General features: G+C 24.5%; 2 non-coding genes across 2 annotated transcripts; both read left to right on the top strand.

The window, feature by feature from the left end:
* The first annotated feature begins 1775 nt into the window (after nt 1-1775).
* LOC131645538 (small nucleolar RNA snoR111) lies at nt 1776-1899 on the top strand. Its single transcript, XR_009297146.1, has one exon. It is a non-coding gene; the product is annotated as a small nucleolar RNA snoR111 (small nucleolar RNA).
* A 514-nt stretch (nt 1900-2413) lies between these two features.
* On the top strand, nt 2414-2503 carry LOC131645302 (small nucleolar RNA SNORD96 family). Its single transcript, XR_009296932.1, has one exon. It is a non-coding gene; the product is annotated as a small nucleolar RNA SNORD96 family (small nucleolar RNA).
* The last annotated feature ends 7040 nt before the right edge of the window (nt 2504-9543 follow it).

Below are 9543 nucleotides of genomic sequence, written 5' to 3'. Positions count from 1 at the left end.
GAAACTCCATTCACTATGGTATGCGACACTAACACCATGTTACATGTCAAAATTGACACGCCGACATGGAGACGTGCTCAATTCAATGAAGAATAAAATGAGGCAGGGTTAGATAAGCAGTTATCTAATTGACGAAACTTGCATGAATATGCAACTAACCTAACTGAGGCGAGGCCTAGATATGCAACTGACATGACTATTGATACTCGCCCATATTAGATAATTTACCGTCAAATAAAGAGCAGTCGGGATATATAATTCCAAAGTGATCCCAATATAAATGTAGGAGGGAAACCTCATGTTCAAACAAGTTATTGTGCAAGCTCACAAAGGGAAACTGCATTTTAATTGGTGAAATCCATATTGCATATATTAGAAATTATCTCATGGTGTTTACAAGCTCGATGAGCTTAATGGAAGGCTCGTCCCTAAAGCATGAAACTTAGTTAACTTGAGATACGACTACAATTATCTATTTCACGTTTTCTGTTTTAGTATGGAGAAATGCATTTATTCCACCAATGTATGAACCCTATTTAAATTGTATATTATTATATTCTTGTGAAGTATCGCGAGTCAATATCAATGTTGGCCTGCTCACTTTCATGTATAGCCCTCTCACGTCGAACGAACGCGTGCTGGGTTTCACGACTGAGAATTATTTTGTCGATTGTTTCCAGCCATGTTTCTTAAAAAAAAAAATAGAAAATGACACCAATTTGCATCTAAAACAAAATCAGAAAACAACATTAATTTGCATCCAAGACACTTTTTGAATATGCATCTTCAAAAACCAGTCAGGACATATTTCACAAATGCATATACGAATAAGCTTGTGTTTCTCAACAATGGCAGAAACGCATACCAATATTGCCCTAACCTACCAAAATGCAACCAAAAGAGAATGCATGCCTCTAACGGCTACCTATTTTGAATGTGGCTACTACCTCATGCATTTAAAACAACCTATTTTACCTAATATATTAATCAGAATTCAAAAAAAATGAAATGAGAAATTTACTCAAAAAAGAGTTGTGGATGAAAAATGTTGAATGTAGTTAATGGATTGTGTTGGGATTGAAAAACTTGAAGTAGAGGTAGTAATTATCATTGAAAAATGAACTGGAAGAAAGTTGCCCACGAGCTCCAATGGGTGTTTGTAAAACTTTCAAAAAATGAAGAAGGAGAAGATGGTTTGTCTGCGCGTATTATATATAAATTAAATGCATTCAGAGAAAATGCATCTCCAAATTAAAATTTGACAAAATGAGAGACACTCATCCTTTTACATTTATTTTGTAGAAAAATGGTGCGTTAAAAAATACTTCTCTAAAAATTGGAAACATTTTTAACTTTTCACTAGGAATTTGAGAGAACTAGGAAAATAATTTCCCAATCATTTTATGTGTTTAACAAACTAAGTGCACTGAAATAATTGAAAGGGTAGGGTGCAAAATCTCAAATAATTCCACTGAACTGATGGATTACAATGGTTAGCCCATTGGATTGAACTTGAACTCCGGTTACATCGATATGGATAAATCCATATCCGTGAAACACACAAATAAAAAGGGTATTTTAGTCTAATTACAACAATCGCAGAATTAGGTCATCCTTTTGGCCTATAAATTGCCTCTATAGCTCTGATTCGTATACATCATCCTTCCTCATATTTAACCGAATTCGGCGATTTAGGTTTTTCAATATTAATTCATCTATGCTTAGATTTAATTTCGAATAATAGATCTAACGAATGAGTTCCTCGATTGTTCAAACAGAATGATGAAGAGATTCATAAAGTTTCTCTTGCATCGTTATAACATCGAGGTATAACAATCGCCGAGTCATCGTTTCGTCCGTCATTCTTCAATTGGCGAGTCGATTGTTTCTCGTCTACACTTTCCGTTTTTCTTTGATTTGTGTATTTAATTTTCGTTTTTGAATGTTTCTGTAATTTCTTTGGAAAAGTGCGTGTGATGTTAAAATCACAATTTCTTCACTTTGAACCGAATGGATATGTTACGTATCCTTGGGGACACCGTTCAATTCACTGATGCACTGATCTGTTTTGAATTTTACTGTTTATTATTCTATGAATTGATTTGAATTAGATCTGTTTTTGACGGGGGATTTTAATCCAAATCCCTAACTGTTTTGGGGGCAAACTGATAATGTGTTTGTATGACTCCAAGTAAACGTCGTAGAACTATGTTTACTGATGTTGACGGCTTTCTCTTTTTGGAGAGAATTCCTCCGGTGGTACTTGTCTCATATTCCATTGCCTTGTTGAGCAGCGTTGTTGCCTTTACATCTTGGGACTGGCCATGAGACACACATTCTTATAATTTCTTTCTTTTTTATTTATATATAAATTTTGCTTAACCTCTATATGTTTATATAGAAAACAGAGATGTTGCCGATGAGGATATCATACACCAAATACCATCTTTCGGGACTGAATGGCTATTTGCCTTGTTGATACAATTCTGCAATTCTGAGGCTCAATCTCTGTATCTTGTTATTTTCTTTTAGGAAACAAAACTTTTATTACCCATTCAACTAATGCGATGTTTGTCTTTGGTTTTACTTACTTTCTTAGTATTTTAACATTTGATTAAACTGGAATACATTTAATTTGTTACTCTTTTTTAATTTGTACTCAATATTGTTAGGTTTTGATTAAAATTTTAAATTGTAATGTTATTGCTGTACTTGTACTCAATATTGATAGGTTTTGATTAAAATTTTAAATTGTAATGTTAAAAGTAATTAACAACTAATTAAAATATGATACTTGCTAATGAGTGTCTTTCTGACATTTTGTAAGCATACTGATAAAGAAAATATATTTTATAAAAGTCATGATTTTAATGCATTGAATGAACATATTTTAAAAGTTTTTAGTACTTTGATCACTTAAAAATTGGCAAAGGACACGTGTTAGCAATTTCTTTAAAATATTGTTAAAAAATTAGAGTTTAAAGGTAGTGCACTGACAGTGTAAACAAACTTTACACATACATCCAATCAAAATCTTCACACTTGCCATGTCATATTAATTTTTTAAAATTAAAATTGTGTTTTAATTGAATGCATGATTGTGATTGGTTGACAGTGTAAAAATATTTTACACTGTCAGTGCATAACTTTTTTTTCAAAAAATTATAAGTTTTTTTTGTTATTATTTTTATAAGTTTTGAAATATTAATGGTTAAATTATTTAATAAATCAAATAGTTAAAACATTTCGTTAAAATATTTAATAAATTTAAAGTTGAACTAAATTATTTATTAAATAATAAATAAGTTAAATATTAACAAAGTCCATTTAATATTGTAAATAATTAATAAATTAAATTTTAATACAACCATTTCCCTATATATAACAAAATAGTTAATAACGTAGGTGTTTTTTAGGTAGAAAACAATTACTTTCCATTATCTAAAGAATTGTAAACCCAATTCTAAACAAATATTGTATTTCCCATTCAACTAATCTGTTTCTTGCTCTTTGCCTTTTGCCTTTTTCAAACTTAGTATACCGAATGGAACATACATGAACACTATCAAAACAATAACAATCAAATAGATAATTGATTCAAACAACAATCACTAAATCACATTTAGAATATGTATGTAATGTGATAAACTACTATCATTGTCCACACACTGACCATCCTTTTTGTACGAGATTGTTTTTTTTTTGAATTTGAAACTCATCATTAATCCCCTCTTCAAAATGACCCCTTTTTGAATTGAAAACCCATTTCAACACAAATTAACACCATAAAATAATTTACAACATTGTTATATATCACACATTTATACATTTTCACCACAACATATAATCATTAAGTTTTTTATAAAGTTCATTAATCTCTAAAATAACGTTATAACAATTAATTTCCTTTTAATTGTCATAAATCATTCATACACCATTAATCGCATAAGAAATTACCATGGAATAGTAGTATGCGTTATCTTTTCAACACTGTAAAATGTGTCTCAAAGATAGCACAAAATTCAAGTTACGTCATTTCTTAATGCTGAATATCATCAATCTCATAAGAAATCACCATACACGTACGCAGCTTTCCTAGGCTTTCAATTGTGCCTCATTCAGAGCTATTATCGATGTTTTGTAAAACTTAAATTACAAAACTTAAATTATGTCATTTCCTATTAACGATGTTCTGTAAAGCTCTCCAGGCGAGGTTTCGAATCTAAAACTCCTTTGTTCTCTACACACCCCGCCAGACAAGCCTTTGGTCTGGCCGAGCGATAACGCTCAAACTTGTGCAACTCAGAATGCGGTCTTTCATACCATAGGTCAGTCAGAGTTCCGATTTTGACAATGCCCCAATTAATCTAAAAACACATAAATACATATTATAAGCTAATTAAACAACATATATATTCATTAATTACCATTACAAATAATCACTTTTCATATGTTTCAAGATTAAGTTCAAGATTTTAAAACACAACTATAGCAACTCAAACACTCAAAACTCATTAACACAGCATGTATACAAATCAGCATATAATAGAGCACGAAATTGTACATCAAACATGGTAATTAACATGAATTTCACATATTCATAATCAAAAATTCATATCTTACATCATGGAGAATTCATATATCAAAAATTCATAATATACATCACGGAGAATTCAAGTATGGTCAGGATCCCTCCAAACTAGGGGTGTTCGTGATTTAAGAACTGCATTGAACTGAATCAAATTAATAGTTCAGTTCAGTTTTTAAAAACCACTTTAATAAAAAATCAATTAACTGTTAAAACAATTTCAATTCAGTTTCAAACTAGTTTTGAACCAGTTTATATTTATGAACTGGTTTACAATTAATCTTTAGTTATAAACCGGTTTAAACCAGTTTTAATAAAAAATTAAATTTATTTTGTAAATTATTTTAAAATTGTTTTTTGTAAATTTATTTTGTAAATTATTTCAAAATGTTTTTTGTAAATTTATTTTGTAAATTATTTCAAAATTGTTTTTTGTAAATTTATTTTGTAAATTATTTCAAAATTGTTTTTTGTTTTTTATAGTTTTGTATCTTTTTACTGTACAAATAATTTTGCTTATATGGTAACTAAATCCATTGAGTGGAATAATAAAATTAGAAATGATGCTCTTCATTAGTATATAAATTATATGTAAAAGTAATTACTACTGTCATTAATATTTTATTTAGTTTGTTAATTATAAAATGCAAATTTAACTTCAAGTTTTTTTCATATTGGTTTCAATTCGTTAAGTTTTTTTTTTACATATTGGTTACGAAATTTTTTTTCTTTAACTATAGGTTCCAAATACTTTCTTCTTTCTTTCTAACTTCTTGTGGGTGTCTGATACTAGATATTTTATATGGTTACTCTAATATAAACAAACATTTTTCGTTTAGTTATAAATATTATCGTTAATTCAACTAATAAATGATTATAATTTTATAAATTTTAAATGTAATATGAATTGAATTAATAATATATAACTTTTTATACTGATTGTGAATAGTAGTTATTATGTATATTTTGTGTTTTTTAATTCACATATATTGTATTTTTTTCATGTTGGTGTACAAGTAATTAAAAGCTATTTTTTTTTATTTTCTAAAAAAGATAATTAAAAAAAAGTTTCTTTATTTTTGGAAGAAAAAAATATTTATATCTTTTCTTTTTTTTTCTTCCGAATAAAAAAAACTGGAAAAAATCTATAATTTTTTGTTTTTTTTTAATTTAAAAAAAATATTTTTAAACATTATTTTTTTAAAAAAATTAATCAAAATTTTTTTAATTAAAAAATATTTATGATGTTTTTAAAAACAATTAGTTAAACAGTTTAAACTGGTTTTTAACTTAAATTTGGTTAACTGGATTGTTTATAATATGTGGTTCAGTTCATAAACCATTTAAATGGTTCAAATTTTTTGTGGTTCAATGCAATTCAGTTTGAGAATATGGTTCAATTAACCAAATTTTTGCAGACCCCTACTCCAAATCCTTCATTTAATATACACTCATAGTAAAGCAATCTACCCCTTACCTGAATTTCCAATAATTCTTCACTCTCTAACTATGATGGTTTCCTCTTTCCAAGCCCTTGTTCTCCTAATGTTTTTCCCATCTACTTAATATAAATCCAAGGTTGTCATCATGGCAACCCTAGCCACATGTCACCTTGGTAGTAACTCTAAATACAAACCCTAATTGCATTTTTACTAATTTGTCCCTATATTAAAAATAAATAAATAATAATAATAACAATAATAATAAATAAAATAATAATAATAATAATAATAATTAAAATAACAATAATGTTAATAATATAAATAATAAAAAAATTATATTAATAAAATTGAGCCATGATAATAAAAAAAATAATAGTAAGGATTAAATTATAGAAAATCATTTTAACAATCAAATTAATTTATAAAAGAGAAGAAATAAAAAAACATAAATAAGATACTATAATAATATATTATTTATTATATTGACATAATATTATAAAAAATAATGATAGCAATTAAAATAATAATAATAATAATAATGAGCCATGTGTATAAAAAATTATAATTGATAATAGAAAAAAAAACAAAAAGAAAAAACATAAATAAGATTTTATAATAAATAATATATTATTTATAAAATTGACACAACATTAATAATTAAAATAATAATAATTATTATTATAAATAATAATAATAATAATAATAATAATAATAATCTACTTAATATAAATCCAAGGTTGTCATGATGGCAACCCTAGCCACATGTCACCTTGGTAGTAACTCTAAATACAAACCCTAATTGCATTTTTACTAATTTGTCCCTATATTAAAAATAAATAAATAATAATAATAACAATAATAATAAATAAAATAATAATAATAATAATAATTAAAATAACAATAATGTTAATAATATAAATAATAAAAAAATTATATTAATAAAATTGAGCCATGATAATAAAAAAAATAATAGTAAGGATTAAATTATAGAAAATCATTTTAACAATCAAATTAATTTATAAAAGAGAAGAAATAAAAAAACATAAATAAGATACTATAATAATATATTATTTATTACATTGACATAATATTATAAAAAATAATGATAGCAATTAAAATAATAATAATAATAATAATGAGCCATGTGTATAAAAAATTATAATTGATAATAGAAAAAAAACAAAAAGAAAAAACATAAATAAGATTTTATAATAAATAATATATTATTTATAAAATTGACACAACATTAATAATTAAAATAATAATAATTATTATTATAAATAATAATAATAATAATAATAATAATAATAATAATAATAATAATAATAATAATAATAATAATAATAATAATAATAATATCGAGTCTTATCTATAAAACAATAAAATTAAATAATAATAATAATAATAATCAGGGATAAATTTTACAAAATGATTTTATTTTATTAATTAAAGTTGTATTGATTAAAAAATAAAAATTAAAAGGATCAACAATTTTAAGAAATTATTTAAAACTAACTATTTAATTAAATAAATTTAATTTTAAATTAAACAACATATCGGTATAAATATTTTTAGATGTCATGTATGATTTTATCTTCTTTTATAAAAAATAATAATTTCATTTCTTTGATATTTTACGTCTTTTAGTGAAATTATTCTATCATTTTTTATTTTCCATAATAAAAAATAGAAAATTAAGATTAAAAAATATTATATTAAAGACACTTATAAATTTATTATTTTTATATGACAGCCAATCAAAAATATGTTAATATTATGTTTAAGTATAATATCTCTTCCATTTTTAAAATGACTATCTCTTTTTAATGTTTTTCTTTAACTATCTATTAAATGGTCCGTTTTATAAAATTATTTATCGAGTAACTTTAATTCCCACCGTTTTTTATTCTATTTTATTTAATTCCAACCGTTTTTATTCTATTTTCTATAATTCTCATTTTAATGGTATTGAAATTGTAATTAATGTACAGTACAATGATAATAATGAATTAAAAACAAATATTAAATACATTAATAATTATTATATAACACAATTAAACGTTAATAACGTTACACTAAAACACCAATAAATTTTATGTTCCTTGGTATTCTCCCACACTTATAAAATTGCTCATAAACTAACATTTGTATTTACTTGATGTTTTTGATACACATTTCATAAATTCGTCATTTTCTATGATTTTTACCATGATAACTTCAACGAGTTTTTTGTATTATTTTTCTTGCTATGTTTTCTTAGATAAGTTTATTTTATTAATAAATCTCATATTCAATTATTCTATTTTCATGTGAAATATATTATATATTTTTTTTGATCTGATGCGATTGAGTTCATGATTAAAGTGAATCTAATTGAGAAGATGACAGTCAGGTATGAAAATATTGATATGATGTCGTTTCATTTAAGGAACAAAATATGTGAATATTAAAGATCATCATTAGTCTATTTTTTTGTTCAGATAACATTCTTCATTCAACCGAGTTATATTGGAGACCTAAACATGGTTAAAGGAACTTTGGATGACCTTGAATAAAGAAATTTCTATTATAATTTTATTAATTTTTAGTGTTCCACAGACTTCTGCTCATTGTGAGTTTAAATATGTGAGTTTAGTTTTAGATCTTCACTTTTTTTTATACTCTTCGAAATTGTATGATAGTTTTTCTTTTATTTCTAACTTTATACGTGTCTTGATTATTTATTTTGTAGCAAGATAAAAGACTATTAATTTGTTATCTATATCAATATAGGAAGCTCAAGTCACTATTACATAGATGTATCAAATATTAACCTCTATTTTTTTAATGATATTAATATGTATATTACAATTTTTAGATTGAGAAATATGACAACATATTTTTATTTTAATTGAATTATTTTAATAGAAGGATTTTAAGGGACAAATGTTATGGGATATTTTAATAAAAAAACAAATAATATATGTTTTTATGTGCAAGTATATTAAAGATACATATAATATTCTTTATGAAATATGCTATAGGTAAAAGAAATTACCAATAAATGTTTTAAAATGTGTTTATGTTATATCTTTATCTTATTTTATTTTAATTTTCTTTTTCCTTAATTTATTTTTGGTAGGGTAGTTTTCCAGTAATTAAAAAAAACTTAGTTTTAAAAATATTAAATTCCAAAATTTTACACAAAAGGGAACAGTTTTACTATAAAAGGTAAAATATTATTTAAAAAATTAGAAGATTTAAATGTTTAAGAAATGAGATATTTAATTGACATAATAATGAGACTTTTCTTTTAAAGTTTTTTTTATGCATAACTATATTGTTGGTTTATATTTTGATATTGTTATCATGAAGAATTGAATATTCTTATTTTTTATTTTAGTGTCCTTCATTTTATTTATACTTTTCTAATACAAATTCGTAGATGAACAAAACCCATGCAACACGCGAGTTATACATGATTTATTAATATGTAAACAATAAAATAACTCATACATAACTTTTAAATTATTA

This window comes from Vicia villosa, linkage group LG1 (genome assembly GCF_029867415.1).
Source record: "Vicia villosa cultivar HV-30 ecotype Madison, WI linkage group LG1, Vvil1.0, whole genome shotgun sequence".
NCBI classification, from domain to species: domain Eukaryota; kingdom Viridiplantae; phylum Streptophyta; class Magnoliopsida; order Fabales; family Fabaceae; genus Vicia; species Vicia villosa.
Note: the sequence above shows the minus strand (reverse complement) of the source record. Positions and strands in the feature narration are given on the sequence as shown.